The 15343-nt window shown below is 55.0% G+C and overlaps 1 long non-coding RNA gene and 1 other non-coding gene across 4 annotated transcripts in view; both read right to left on the bottom strand.

The window, feature by feature from the left end:
* Positions 1-1313: 1313 nt before the first annotated feature.
* On the bottom strand, positions 1314-1385 carry TRNAW-CCA. Its single transcript has one exon. It is a non-coding gene; the product is annotated as a tRNA-Trp (tRNA).
* Positions 1386-2223: 838 nt separating this feature from the next.
* Positions 2224-15343, bottom strand: part of LOC121098735 — a 36328-nt gene continuing 23208 nt past the window's right edge. For all 3 annotated transcript variants that reach the window (XR_005831338.1, XR_005831337.1, XR_005831336.1), the window contains exons 2-4: positions 10305-10508; positions 9667-9987; positions 2224-4496 (exon numbers count right to left, since the gene is read on the bottom strand). This is a non-coding gene — a long non-coding RNA (uncharacterized LOC121098735). The remainder of the gene's footprint in view (positions 4497-9666; positions 9988-10304; positions 10509-15343) is intronic.

Below are 15343 nucleotides of genomic sequence, written 5' to 3'. Positions count from 1 at the left end.
GACCACTTAGAAGCTTTATCCATCCTGCAGATTAGACTTTGCCTTTATTGTTCCTTCCAAATGTAAAATAGTTTAAAATAACAAAGTGTGCCGGCTGAGTCAAAGCTAGAGCTACTTCTACTGTTACAAAGGCAGGAAAAAAAAGCTATGTAGGGAGCACTGTGTTTCTAAATTATCTATGTGTTATATATTCTAAGCAGTAGGTAATTCAGCTGCTGTGGGGTGGGTCTTAGAAGGTAAAAGGCACCACTTGCCTCATGCAGCATCGCAGGGACAAGCGTTGTCACCCAGGGTTGTTCAGAAGCTGTGCGCCAGTCACGGGCACTTTGGGTGTGTTTATCGCCTCCAAGCCTGTACAACACAAGCGCCTGAAGACAAAAACATTCCTAAAATATTACATCAGCAAGAGGATCCCGGCCTCCCTCCCGCTCCCTCACACATGTGGTACCCCAGCATCCCCCAGGACCAAACACCACTCGCATCTCCCGAGCACTCTGGGGTCACATCTGTGTACGATCAGTATATCAGAAAGATTGGGCATTTCCCAGTGGGATGAAAGCAGCCGAACTCTACCAACTTGGAAAAATTAGTCCATATAAAATTGTTTCCTTGCACTGTCCTTGAGCGTAGCACCTGCAGTTGGAAAAAATAGAACAGTGAAATAGTTGTCACCCAGCGTTTCTTTACTTATGCCCCTAATTGCAGCGCTTAAGTTATTTTCAGTGTTTTCCACCGGTAACCTGAGCTATTTTACGTTGCTGGTCTCTCCACTACATCTTATGAAGAGGATGTGCTCTTAACGTTCGCCAAAAGGGACCAGCAGCCGCAGGGCTGGGACGGTGCCTCGATGCCACCATGGGATGGCAACTGGTTTGGGGGGGGGGGACGACGACACCCGGTGGGCAGGGGGGACACACACATACACACCCAGCCTGCAGCTCAGGGTGGAGACGGAGGGCACAGGGGGAACCCCCTAACCACTGCACCTCCAAACCTTCACCCTCCATCGCCCAGCACCCTTCATCCCCCTCCCACGCCAGCTGCAGCACCTGCGTAGCCTGATCAGGATGAAGCACAACCTCAATTTTGGGTGAGGGTCTGCCAGGGTGCTGTGCTGGGCTCCAGTGCCCCGAGGGGGCACGGGGGGCTCACACCCACCCAAAGCAAAAATAAGTGCCGAGAAGGGGCTGCTGGAGACCGGCCCGCAGCACCGGCTGGCCTCGCCCCCCACCCTGCAGCCCCACCACCCCGGTACCCCCCGGGGACCCCCGCTCTGCCCTCCCGCCGTAAAACGGGTGCCCCGAAGGGCGCCGTGACCCCGACGTGATTCGAACACGCAGCCTTCTGATCTGGAGTCAGACGCGCTACCGTTGCGCCACGAGGTCCCGACAGCGCCAACCCCGGCCCGCCTGCAAGAGCCTGCCCACCGCCCCGCGCATGCGCGGCCGCAACGGCTCCCCGCGCGCCTAAACGGGTCCCTTCGCCCCCGTGGGGGTCCCCGCCGCCCAGCCCAGTCCACCCCAGCCCACGGCGGTAGCAGCGGAGCAGGCTACAGCACCTCACGCCAGGCCGCCTAACGGCTTTCAAACGGCCCGCCCGGCCCCGCCCCCTTGGGCTGTACCACCGCGTGGGGAGGGGCCGCCCCGCGCCACCCGGCAGCGCCCACGTGCGCCCTCCCGCTGCGGGGCGCAACCCCCCCCCGTCCCGCACCTCTGGTCTGCCCCAGGCCCCGCCCCGCCACATTTAAAGGGTCCGGCCCGCGGGAGGCAGCCGTGTTGCATGTGTTGAGTTGGGCTGAGCGGCCGGTCTCAGCCGCAGCGCAGCGGGGCCCGTGCCGTGCCGTGCCGTGCCGTGCCTTTGCTGGCTCTTCCAGCGTGCGGCTGGGGAAAGGCTACGCCATTTTGGCTGGCCTTAGGGTGTCACCTTGGTTTGTAAGCACTGTCACCTCGGGGCTTGGGAGCCGTCCCCACAGCTGCTTTAGTAAGTGGTGGTGGCGCTGCCACCGCTGGGGTTTTACTGCAACTTCTGCTCTGTGTCCGCTCCGTGTGCATGCAAACAGACCACTGCAGCATGGCTCTAGCTGCAGCCAGGCCTTGGTGGGGAGAGAGCGGGGGTTAGGGTCCCCATCTCCCACCAAACCCACCTTTCCTTCTGCTCCCACCCAGCTCAGGGCCGCAAGCGCGAAATAAAACCCATCTCCTGCAGGGGTATGGCAAGGCTGGTTTATTACAGCAGCTCCACAGCTGCTTCCCTGCGTACTGGTACGGTCGGGCCAGGACATCGCTTGCTCCGAGTGCTGACATCCCGATGACCCGCTACAGCATGCTGCTTCCCAAAGCAGTCCCGAATATTAACCAGCAGGAGACGGATCAATAGGCAAGTGTCTCGGTGCAAACCGCAGTCATGATATGCATCTATAATTTATAGTACAATCTTGTAAACTAGATATGTCACAGCAGAAGCCATCGGGCTCGGGGTATTTACAGCTCCAGGATACCTGGCAAGCATTAAAAGGAAACGGTCTCCACCGTCTCTGCCTGGCAGAAGTTTGCTGATCACTTCCCACGGTGCTCCCTGAGGATGCGGCACCGGTTGGGATGCTCCTGCATCCCCAGGAGCTGCCCCAGCATTTGCCGAGTACCCCCAGGAGGGCAGGGAGCAGCTGGGGAAATGGCCCTGTGGGCTGGATCCTGCCACAGGGATGGGGGAACAGCCCGGGAGACAATGGATGTTTTAAGAAAACCCTCCAGGAAAATGATGCTCTGCCCCAGCTCTCTTCCCTCGTGCTGAATTATCCGGCCAGCGTTGCTCATTAGCGTGCAGCCTGATAATTACTCAGACAAATGTGTTCTTCCATCTTACTTCAAAAGCCTTTGGCTTCGAGTCTTACTGGTATCCCAGGAATGAGAGGCATTGTTGTGGGGCTGATTTATGGTGTAAGTACCACTGTGCTTTTACCCACATTGATCACGTTGCCAAACACCGGTAATTTGTATTACAGCGTCTTTTGAAGAACCAGCTCCGAAAAGGAGGAAGCTTGTCATATACCAAAACCCCTGATCTCCAAATGGCTATAAAATCCATACTCTAAAAATTCTTATAAATATTTTCTCTAGCGTAGGAAATACCATAGGAAGTGATCTGCTCTGTGCGTAGATAATGTGCGCTTATTTACCAATGCCACATTTATTTTCTCAGACGTACAGCACTGTACGGGAGAGGACGCCTGCCTCGCTGGAGATGCTCATTTACCATCCACCAGCACACAAGGCTGCCCTGGTCTTCTGCCTCTCCAAAGTAGAGAAAAGTCATTTACTGGCATCAGGAAAACAGACTAAAAATAGCCGGTTTCTATGGCTACTGGGGCTGGGAGACTCCTGAGGAACATGTCTGGGTAGGTCCCTTCGTGATGAAATCCAGACGGTGGGATAAAAGAAAAGGACAATAAAAAGAGGTTGAATGCTTTGATCCTTGTTAGGCAGCATTAGGGAGATGCTGCAAGGATGGTTCGGTGCCTTCTCCTCTGCTTGGTCATTGCGTGCTCCTACAGAGATCGATCAAGGTTTGTTAGGGGGGAATTAGGCAAGTTTACTGGATCGAGCGAAATCCCAAAGCAAACACTGAAATTTAAGCAGGGCTTTGTTGAGTCAGGGCTTCCCTAGCGTGTGCCCGCGGTAAGCCTGTCTCTGCCTGCTTGTGCTTGTTGTTCACGTGCTTTTGCACAAGGGTGAGACTGAGACACGGTTAGGAGAAATCTGCAAGCTGAGGTCCAGTCCAAGCTCATTTCTGTATAATTAATATTTTGGTAGACATCTTAGTATCCAGACTGTCTCTCTGGATTTATGCTGGCATAAAACAAAAATTGAATTTGACCCGTATCTTTACACTTGTAATAAACTTCAGAGCAGTGATTAATCGCTAGTGGTTTAAGTCCACGAGTGCATGACTTGTGTGGTCACCACGCGTTACAGGCGGACTGTGCAAAAATAAAGTTACATTCCACAAATAGGCTTTTCATTCCACCAACTTTCTTTTTTTTGGCCCAAAGATAAATCCGAAGGTCCTCGCCAAGGACAGCACTGGGGCTGCAAACCCTGAATTTGGGAGGCTGTGCTGATGTGCAAAAATAGGAACAGAACAAGGTCAGCATTTTCCCCAAACAACGTGAGCTTCCCCGTGCCCACCTGGAGCTGCCTGAAACTGCCTGTACTTTGTCCTCGGAGGAACATTCTGAAAAACGTGGGGTTTTGGGGCAGCCACAAAGACTGGTTGTTTTTTGAACTATAGGAAGACAGATGCATGGGGAGGGGAGCAGGCACAGGCTGGGAGGATGGAGGCCAACTGGGAACTGCAGATTTTATCAGCCCGCCTCAGATATTTCTCTGCGCAATCCTCCTTGCTAGCAGGAGAGCAGCGGGTCAGCACGGGAACGTCGAGCAGCTGGAGGAAAATCCTGCCTACGCAAGGGAGAAAGGGCGGCTTGGGACAGGTGATTTCTGGAAAAAAAAAAGAAAAAAAGTCATTTTTCCCTTGGTTACCACCTGGGTTGCAGAAATTGCCCCGTCTGTAGCAAACACGGCGCTTGTCTTAAATCCATCGTGCTCCGTCAAGCTGACGTGAGGGGCATTTGGGTGGAAGGAGTCAGTCCTGCTGCAGGGCGCCTGCCTCGGGCTCGCCTGGGTTATTTTCCCGATTCTTTTTCACATCTCCAGCGAAACCTTTAAGAACACGTTACGAGACGAGAGTTCAAGCTGCAGCTTTTTTTTCTTGGCTCGCCTCCTACCATGTGTGCGCGTACCCTTCCAGCTCGCTGCACAAACATTGCTTCATCTCACATCGGCGCAGCGCGAGCTCCCCTGGCAAGACCACCTCCATCACTAGCCCCTTGCGCGCACACACACACACACACACATGTTTTGGTCCCCAACCCGGGTATTGTCATGCAAATAAACATCTGTAGGCTCGCTGGCTCCCAAGAAAGCCAATATTTACAAAGGAGCTACACTGCCTGCCTTTGGAAGTGAGCCCGAGGAGATGCTCTGGTTATTTTGGTCATTAAAACTGATTTTTTCCCGACACTCCAGCATCAGCTCCAGACCCTGAACCCTTGGTACAGGCAGCTCCTTGTTCCAGGGGATGTTACCGCTCCATCCCAGGGCTGGTGCAGGGGTGTCGCTGGCTGCTGCCTGCTTCACTCCAGCCCTTTGGCACCGGAGGAAAAGCTTGGGGTGCAGGGGAAGGGGCCGTGCCATGGGACACGCACCCCAAAGCCCTGGCAGGGACCAGGCCAGGGCAGGCAGGGCTGCAGCCCGTGGTGAGAGACCTCCCTCCTCCATGCATCCCACCATCCGCTTTGAGGGAAGCTGGATGCTTTCCTTAGTGTAATAGGATTAAAGAAGGATTATTGCTGATGGGAACAAATGCACCTTTTGGGAGCATAGCTCTGCTCTTCCTGAGAAGGGATGGAGGTGGAAGCTTTCGCTCCATCAGCCCTGGGAACCCGTGGTACAGATAAGGCTCGTGTTGTACGGGGGATTTGTGGAGCCCAGCTGTATGCTAAGCCAGCTCTGCAGCAGAGAGGACAAGTTGTACCTCACACAACTGCATCCTTCACCCCAAGGATGTCCACAAGCAGCCAGGGCACGGGCAATTTTGCAGTGTCAGCTTCAGGCTCACTGCTCAGCTGTGGGGGTCCCTGTACCTCCCTTCCCCTCTCCAGAGGGTGGAAAAACCCTGGAAAAGCACTTGGAAACCACTGGATGGACAACTTCAACTTACAGCTCATTGCCACAGACATTAGTAAGATTTATCTACTACAGCATCACTCAGATCCAGTTGCTTCTGGAGTGGAAAAGCGAAAACAGGGTGGAAGAGTCAAAGGCAGGGTGTCTGGCACTTGGGAGGGCAAGAGGAAATCCTGAACAATAACAAACCTCCTAGTTTATAAAAATGCCAGGGGTTGTGCAAACGTGGAGGAGAGAGAAAGAGAGACAGGGAGAGAGTGTTTGCACAAGGACAAGAGCTGTCAAGTTCCCAGCCTTCGCAGCCTCAGAAGCATGTGCTGCCCTGTTAAAATGCTGCCACTTGAAAAAGAGGAGGGGGGAAAATAGTTTGCTTTTGCCCATGGCAAATTTCTCAGTGGGAGCCGGCCAGGCGACTCGGAGGGGTGGGCGGCGAGGGGCTCGGCTCTTGGCAGGTTTGCTACAGAAAAGCGGCAGGCTGGAGTCTGGTGGGAAACAATGTGCAGATGAAAGGACCTTCAGCCATAAATCTAGAGGTCAAGTCATTATGATGGGGGAATCAAAAAGCACCACAAGCCATTTATGAACACAATAGAGGTCAACCCAGGAGCAAACTATTTTGCTCGGAGCCATGGTGGAAAACATATTGTTGCTTTGAGAGCTACATCCATCCAGGGAGGTGGGAAGTTCTCTTTAAAAATAACTGTAGCTCAAGCGCTTTAATGTTCATACTGCACCTGGTTCATATACTGCGTTGTCAAATGTACATGTAATAGGTGTGGGTGAGTGTCTGCCCATCTCAATTTTACATGCTACATTCATTAAACACCTGGCTTGGGAACCCCTCACTGAAGACAGGAATATTTGGGACACGGGGAACACCAGAACAGGCACAGTGGCTACCGTGCATGTATGGCATGTGGTGCGTGCATAGTGTGTGCACAGCGTGTGCATAGTGTGTGCACAGCGTGTGCATAGGGTGTGCACTGCATGTGCACCGTGTACAGCACGTGCACCACGCATAGCATGTGCACCGTGTACAGCATGTACACCGAGTACAGCATGTGCATAAGTACAGCATGTGCACCATGTACAACATGTGCACCGTGTACAGCAGGTGCACCGAGTACAGCACGTGGACCACGTACAGCAGATGCACCATGTACAGCATGTGCGCTGTACATGCATCACGTACAATGTACATGCAAGCACAGTGTGAGCATGGGGTGTTTGCAGCAGAGTTCCCAGCTCATCCCAGAGCAGCCTGGGGAACTCCCACCACAACTGGGAGCCCCTGAAGCCCCATCCCGTCATGCACCAGCCTCATCTCCAGGGCTGCTCTCAGTGCAGTGCTGAGCCTCCACCTAGACACGGAATCTCGGGGTGGCCATTAGCTGCACATCTTTAACTGCCAAACGATGACGGATCTCAAATCCAAAAGGTTTAGCAGCAAAGGTTACACAGTAATGAACTGGGTCACCCACCCCCCCCCAACCCCACAGTAATAATTTAGCTTCTGTAAAGCCTGACTGAGCGAAGCTGCCCAGGATTTTCCCCAAACCTCTGCTTTTGATGGTCTCCCTGGAACATGTGCCTGCTGCCCGAACAGCTCCAGCTCTCCACGCTGTGATGCCAGCTCAGATCATCATTAGGAGGGACCCAGCTCGCATCCCCCTAGGAATGGGGCACCGTCAATCAAGCCAAAATGTGGGTGCATCAGCATTAACCTCAGCCACCCTGCGGTGCCTCGGCGAAGCAGCTCCTTGAGCGCTGCCTATGCAAAAGGTTGATGCAGCCCCAGAGATCCCAGAGGAGATGCCACAGCCAGCACTAACCACAGTGTTTGCCACCGATCTCTGCGTGCCACGTTGGAATATGCTGAGTTCAATGGTGACAAATGACAGGGAAGCCAGACTGGTCTCCTGGCAGGCCCCTCGCAGGGCACCTCGTGCCACCGCGTGCCCTCTCCCATGCCAAAATCTGGAGCCCAGCTGGGAAATACCCAGCTGGGAGCCCTGCCCAGGGGCTGCACCGCTGGATCCCAGAGCTCACATCGCTGGGGCTTAAAGAGAGGCAAAAGCAAAGTACCCCGAGCCTCCCGACCTCGGGGTCTGACACGGAGACCAGGAGCAGTCCATGTCCCCATGCCCGGTCCCGGCTGGCTGCCACTTCCAAGCTGGCTCCAAGCAGCGCATCCCATACCAGTCAGCTGCTTCCCACTGCAGCCCGAACAACAGGCACCCAGCAGAGAGGATTTAAAGCTCCTCAGCTGCACCTTGTGTTATTGGAGCTCCTGGCCGGGCTCAGGTTTTTGTGCTAAATCCTTCGGATAAGAAAATAAAATAATAGCCATGTTGGTTCTGGATGTTGGCTGAGCCAACAAACCTGCTCCGAAGGGGAGCTGTCAGTGGCACGTACAGCTCTGTTTGAGCGAGAACCTGGTCCGGGCAAACCCTGGAAAGATCGAGCCTGTTAATCACAGGGGGAGGATTTGTTCTCCAAGTGTGCCTGTCCCCTGCACTGCGGGCTGCTTGGGGGTATCAATCTGCCCAAATGAAACCCCCCTGTGCATTTACCCCTTCCTAAGGTGGCACTTACCCCTTCCTAAGGTGGCACTTACCCCTTCCTAAGGTGGCATTTACCCCTTCCTAAGGTGGCACTTACCCCTTCCTAAGGTGGCACTTACCCCTTCCTAAGGTGGCATTTACCCCTTCCTAAGGTGGCACTTACCCCTTCCTAAGGTGGCATTTACCCCTTCCTAAGGTGGCACTTACCCCTTCCTAAGGTGGCATTTACCCCTTCCTAAGGTGGCACTTACCCCTTCCTAAGGTGGCATTTACCCCTTCCTAAGGTGGCACTTGCCCCTTCCTAAGGTGGCACTTACCCCTTCCTAAGGTGGCATTTACCCCTTCCTAAGGTGGCACTTACCCCTTCCTAAGGTGGCATTTACCCCTTCCTAAGGTGGCACTTACCCCTTCCTAAGGTGGCATTTACCCCTTCCTAAGGTGGCACTTACCCCTTCCTAAGGCTGTCCTTGCAAACAGGAGCACAGGGGCTGTTGCACCTGCTGGTGCGTGAGATCTCAAATGCCAGGTGGATCCAGGGATGGGGAACCAGGCACTGAGACCCAAGCAGCGGTCCCCAAACCCTGGGGGACCCTGGCTCACCAACACTCACCAGCTCTCCAGCGTGCACAGCCTGGGGCTCTTTGGAGGGTATCTGAGCAGGGCTGTCTGAGCCGCCTCCGGGAAGGCACAGCACGCAGGGAGCTCCCATATGGCTTCAGCGGTGGGTGGGAAGGATGCACAGAGCAGGTGGGAGAGAGAGGGGAAGCGTGGGGACGGCCACATGGTGCAAGGCGAGCACTCGACCATGGCAGGAGGAGGCGGTGGCAGAAGCAAAACTAACCCTGGGGGAGAGCAGCTCCTGCCCGACAGCCCCAGGCATCACCTTTGGCACCAAGCTGAGGGGGTCTCCATGTGGAGAAGGGAAGCGCAGTATGGAAGAAATAAGGATTTCTGCTCTGGAGAACATTCTTATGCTAGAAATGCCCCTGGAGTGAATCTCGGGTGCCCTGAGCTCAGGGGAAATTTGGCCCGTTTGCCAAACGAGAACAAGATCCCGCTGAGCCTCATGGCTGTGGGGGTCACACATCGAGGTGTCCCCCCTGCCCGTGGCGTCAGAGCTGCCAGTCCACACCAGTCACACAGGGAGCAGCGTCCAAGCAGGGTCGATGTGTCTGGTGCCTCCAAAGCGCCCTGGTGTGCTGCGCCCGCGGGGCCAGGCAGGGCAGAGGCTCGGAGAAATCAGCTTCTTGGAGTCACAGACACTTGCTTGAGACAGACTCTAGAAAGCACCAAACCCCAAACCAGCTTGGTTTTTTTTTTTTATGTTCAGCCAATTCTGCAGCAGCAGGACAACTTACCAGCCAGGGGCCAGCCTCTGTGGCACTGCGACTCCAAGGAAGGACAAGGTCTGGCTCTGGCTTATGAAAACTGCTCCAGGTCTGTCTGTTGAGACTTGTTGGAGCAAGGGCAGGTTGACTCGCTCTGCAGGGAAATCTCTACCCTGCTGGGATGCAGGGTGCCTCTGACACTGACTGCTTGGGTGCTGAGTGCTCAGCACCCGGCTGGGCTGTGCGTCCGGGCAGAACTGCTGCAGCACCTGGATAACGTCCACAGCATCTGCTTCTGCCTCTCGGCAAGGTCATTCCCGTGTTTCGGCTCTCCCCTGGCCACACAAGTATCTGGGAAGAGGGAGGGGAGAGAAAATGAGGCAAGCTGCAGGATAAGTGTGTTAGAGCAGATTAACCAGCTCCCCCCATGCTCTCCACAGCCTGCTGCTGCTGCTATTGATGAGCAAAACCATTCATTGCTCAGCCCCAGGCTCTTCTTCCCCTGCCAAGCATCATCCCAGGCACATCGGCTCGGCCAGCAGCCTCCCAGCCCCCTGAGACACCCCAAGACAGTGCAGGCAGAGGATGGTGTCTGGTGGGGAGCTGGTCCTTGGAAAGGCAAGAAGAAAGGAGGTGGCAAATGTCCCCCCCCGGCAGTCCCAGCGTACCGAGGGGAAGGGGATGGGGTCCTGAGGCACAGCTGGGCAGGGCACACACACGAGTCTGCTCCTCACACTGCCGTCTCCTGCTCCGCGCTGGACTCTTCTTTCTTCCTTTTCATCTTGCAGAAGCCATGGAGCCCGCAGAAGCAAGCAAAGGTGAACTGGGGCATCACCTGGAGCAGGAGAGGCTTGGGAGCACCCCCAGGAGACCTGGATGGGGACAGGGAGAGCAGTCAGAGCAGCTCCTGCAGATGCACGGGGGATGCACGGGCAGGACAGAGGGTGTAGGACATAGCCCCAAAATCTCAAAACTGGAACATCACCCTGCACCGACACACACCTCCCTTCCCCGTCCTTCCCCACATCCAAGGCCCCCAGCCAGGCACTCCCAGATTCCCCACCCAGCGGAAGATTAATACTTCCCCCCCTCGCCCCTCTCCTCAAAAGCAGGGAACAATCGGGACAGACGTGGGGACAGCTTGCGGCTCCTAATGCATATTCCAGGGCCTGGGAGGTGAGGTGCCCTGGGAGCGCCCCGGCGCAGAGGCAGCACCAGCGGTTACGGCACAATGAGGCACAGCTGAGAGCGGAGTTCACTCTCTTTGTGTCCGTTTTCAACGGATAAAATAATGCCCCAAAGCACAGCCCACATTATGGCCCAACAGCTGCAAAATGTAATTATGCAAATGAAAGTCTGGGGTTTTTTTTTTTAATAAATAACAAATACTCGCAGAAATACCATCTGAAGTGAAACCTTCGTTCTCTCCCTATTTTAATTTTTAGCTTTTGTACAGCTTGCAGATGACCAGCTCTGATTTTGCCCCAGGGGGTGCCGGTGCCCGAAGGAGCCGTGCCCAGCCTGTGCACCACCATGCTGCCCGGCACGTCGCGTCCTCACCGCCACGACCGTGCCACCCTCCAGCCGTGCGCAGGGCAGGGTGACCGCAGCACCCACGGTGCCATCACCCCTTGTGGCTCCCTGCAGAGCCCGGACTCGGCTTCTGCTCCCCGTCAGCAGCAACACGGATGGGGAACAGCCAGGGGCCTCAGTTTACCCACCTGTGAAATGGGCACAATGCTGGAGCTGTCCGAGGACCGAGTGACACTCGGTCTGTGAGGCACTGTCACCTCCTGAGGCTCACAGCCACCAACAGCAGCAAGCAAAGAGTGACCCCCCCCTCAACAGCCGGGCACTGTGAGACCCCCCCAGCCCACTGCCTGCAGCCCACAACTGCGGCAGGGTTTGGAGCAGCCCTAATTCACAGCAGGGACAGCTGGGAGAAAATTAACCATGGGGAAAAAAGCCAAAGCAGGTGGGGCCTGTGGCCCCCCACCTCCACAGGCTCCTCACCAGCGGTGATGTTACGGGGGGGGGGGGGTGCCACATCCCTGCCTTTCCGGCTTTTCCCCTTTCCAAGGGGCCCAGCTGCAGCACAAAGCGACCGACAGCAGCGAGGGGCATCCCACTTAATTCGCTTCTGCCGCTGTCCCCCTCCCCAGCCATCTGGGTACCTGTCTGGTAGCTCCCAAATTAAATCAGGCTACCTCTGGAGCTCACAAATAATGACAACAGGCTCTTTAATGAGTCTCCTGCTCTGAATGGCTTCTCAGCGTAGCGGCAGGTCTCCGCGTCCCTCTTTGTGCTGCTGCTTTTTGTTACCAGCCTGAGAATGGGATTTTGGAAGGAAGGGGTGGTGGTGCGGAGGGGCTGCGTGGGGGCCAGCCCTCTGGGGTGGGGGGCTGCTCACCTCCCGGCCCCTGCGCCCTCCCGGCTTTGCACAGCTCCAGCTGGAGCACAGCAAACCCAGTGCCAGCGGGGAAGGGGTGGGAAGGGAGGAGAATCCTCTGGGAGCAGGCACCCCGCTTTGGCACGGCGGGGCTGGTCCGGCACTGCCAAACCCAGATTTGGCAAATACCCCCCTCGCCCCCCCCCAGGGCTCCCACCCCCCACCCAGCACCGTCCCCTCTGTTAACCCGCGCCGTATTAACCAGGCAAACGTGTCTGGGGCAGACCTCCCAGGCGGCCCCCGTGGGTGCCCACTCCCCACTGCCCCATGCCACCCCACGTCCCCCCCGTGCCCACCCTGACCCCTTGCAGACACAAAGCCACCCTGAGAGCCTGGGCGGTCCGGCTGGGACCCCAGTGTCCATTAGGGAGCTATTGATATATTTAGAGGGGCTTGTAACGCAGAGGCTTTTCAGGCTGACCCTCTGCCTCCCATTCAGACGGCAGACAATGATGAATGAGCCCCGGAGAATAGAGGCAGCCCAGCTGAGGCTGATGCTCCTGTTCTTCTTGAAAAGGTAGAAAAACGATCCTGAAGGAGCAAGGAATAATTAAAAAATAAATGAACTGGCTTGGGCAATGATGACAGAAGCCTGGCCTGATTTGCAAGGGCTGGGCATGCTTCACAGACCTGTGCTGCCCTTTCTATTCAAGGGAGAAGATCCTTTGGATAAAACTCCACTGCAGCAGAGAAAATGCGAGGAGCATTAAAAATGTAAAGCTAGAGAATTCTCTTTAGTCAACTGCATAACCCCAGGCCGTGTTTGTCACTGTCACAGTGATGAATTGGGAGCTGTCTGAAATCAGCATGCTCACTTTAATAATGTCACTTTCCCTGAGCCCTAAAAAATGTCTTTCTGAACCAGCTGGACAGAGTCTATTTCTTAGCCCTGCAATTACCCATTTCCCTGGGCTTCGCTGGGCAGCCAGGCAGCTCCAACAGCACGGCTCAGGAGCGGGGGTCCTGGGCAGCGAAAGCCCGGGATGCAGGCAGGGTGCAGGCAGGGATGCAGGCAGGGATGAAGGCAGGGCTCAGCACAGCCTTGCAGTGGGGACAGGCTGGGGCTGCCAGGTGACAGCGGTGGCCGCCAAACCTGTGGAAAGGATGCTCAGGCACCAGGATCTTTCATTTGGGCTGATCTTACCCTGCCTCAGCTTTTCTGTTTCTGAGAAATGCCGCTGAATTAACTTTTAGCCGCTTGGTTGGAAAAAACAACATTAAGTTTTGCATTTTAAACCCTGAATTTCAAAGCTGCCTTTTGCCTGTCGTTTTGTTTTCCTGGGAAATGAGATCATTTGCAATGGAAATTGGTCCGGTATTTTTGCAGGCAACTGAATGGAATTAAATAATTTGTAATGAAATGTAGAAAAGTTCCCAGAAATTTCATTTCATGTGCCTTTCATGAGAGCTAGTCAGTCCACCTCTACAGCCAAGATTTTCAGGAGTGACTGATGGTTTGGGTATCACCAGGCTGGTTTTCTAAAATCCGCCAAGCAGACACATTCGGAGGAGTCCCTGGAGAAAGCCTGGCTCTGCAGTGCTGTGCTCACGGGACTTGCAGAGACTTTCTTCTGAGCAGCTCCGTGGGATGCGGATGCTCCCTGCACAGAGGGAGCCTTGCCTGGGACTTTTGGTCCTTTCATTTTTTAAGCATCAGAGGCTCAGGTCCCACATCCCTGGGGCTCGCTGCTGTGCCTGTGGGGACACAACCCCTTTCTCCCACTCCTTATCCCCCTCTTCCTCACAGCCACGGGATCCGTCCAATTTTGCTACTTTTCAGCCAAGCTTTCAAAACCATTATTTCCTAGGGTTGCATTTCCCCCCGCCCCCCGCCAAACCTTGGACATCTCGCTGCTTACAACCAGACCTAAGATAAAACCAACTTCAAAGCAGTTTCTATAATGAGCAGCAGTGCATTAGAAACCCAACAACAGAGGAGACGACACCGGGATAAAACTAACCTGCAAAGAAGCACCATCCCTTTAAGGAGAGATAATGAACGGAGAAGCTGTTGCTTGGCATGTTTGCAGAGAATCGCTAATTAAAACATCGCTTCTGTAAAGTATGCTGATCCCATTGATTCTTCCCCCCACACAGTTAATTTGCTGCTAGGAAGGCAAAGTCGCAAGGGTCCTCATTATAAAAATTTCACTGGCTGCAGCTAATGGTTGTAATTAATAGGTGCAATAAATTTCAAATGGGCAGCCAGGGTGTTCATTAGCTGTGGGCTGACTCAGCACCGGTGGCCTCACCAGTTACTAAATAACCCATTTCCAAGCAGACGGGAGGAGGAAGGTACTCTGTGGCACAACCGGTGCATCCGTAATTCCCCGCCGAGAGCAGAGCTGAATAAATAATTCCCGGCAAGTCCCGGATTTGTCTCTTTTTGTCCCGTCGGTGAATTCTCCACGCAAACCTCCTCCAGCTCTCGATAAGCTAACTGAGGGCAGGTTTTCTCAAAAGCACTGGTGCAGCCAAGTGACCTGGATTTCGTGTGGGAGCAGCACTCGTGGAACTGAACCCTCCGATGCCGAGGGTGGGTAAATACCCCGCAATAACATCACACAGCCAGGATCAGACCCTGGGGAAGCTGTTCACGCAAAGCCTGTTGGGGACGTGGGCTGCAGAGTGATTTTTAATGCCCTGGTCCTTCTTTGGGCACCCTGAGCAGGGCTGAGCTGTAAAATCTCTCTGGGCTCCCACTGAGCATCATCCTCTCCATAGGAGGTCCCAGTGCACCCAGTGCACCAACCCTCTGGGGGGCTGGGTGCTGGTGGTGCAGTGCTGGGCATCCTGCTGTGTCCCATTAGGGCTGGGTGACGTCACAGCTTTGATTAAAACCCACAGCTTTTCAGTTCATTATCATGTGGCTGTAATTAAAATATTAATAATTGGCACTCTCTTCCCAAGTTATCTCCAGGGACCAGCACCCACGGGGCTGGGTGACCCAGCAAGAAGCTGGTGCTGCTTCTGCTGCTCTTCCCGCACATCATCAGCGCTGCACGGAGGTGAACTCCATCCCGAGCCCTGCCCAGGCAGCAGCAGGCAGTGACCCCAGCCCGTACACTGGGATGTGGGATGAAATCCCTGCTCGCCCTGGAAGGATCTGGCACCTGGTGCCCCGTGCACACACAGCTGGGTGGCCCTTGCCTACCTGAAGCCAGAATTACGGCTGCTGCCACGAGGGATGTCGGGGGGCTGGCACAGCAGTGTGGGGGCTCTGTGTCGGGCCATGCAGCTGGGAATTTCTATCTTCTT

The sequence above is a fragment of the Falco naumanni genome, chromosome 17 (genome assembly GCF_017639655.2).
Source record: "Falco naumanni isolate bFalNau1 chromosome 17, bFalNau1.pat, whole genome shotgun sequence".
NCBI classification, from domain to species: Eukaryota; Metazoa; Chordata; class Aves; order Falconiformes; family Falconidae; genus Falco; species Falco naumanni.
Note: the sequence above shows the minus strand (reverse complement) of the source record. Positions and strands in the feature narration are given on the sequence as shown.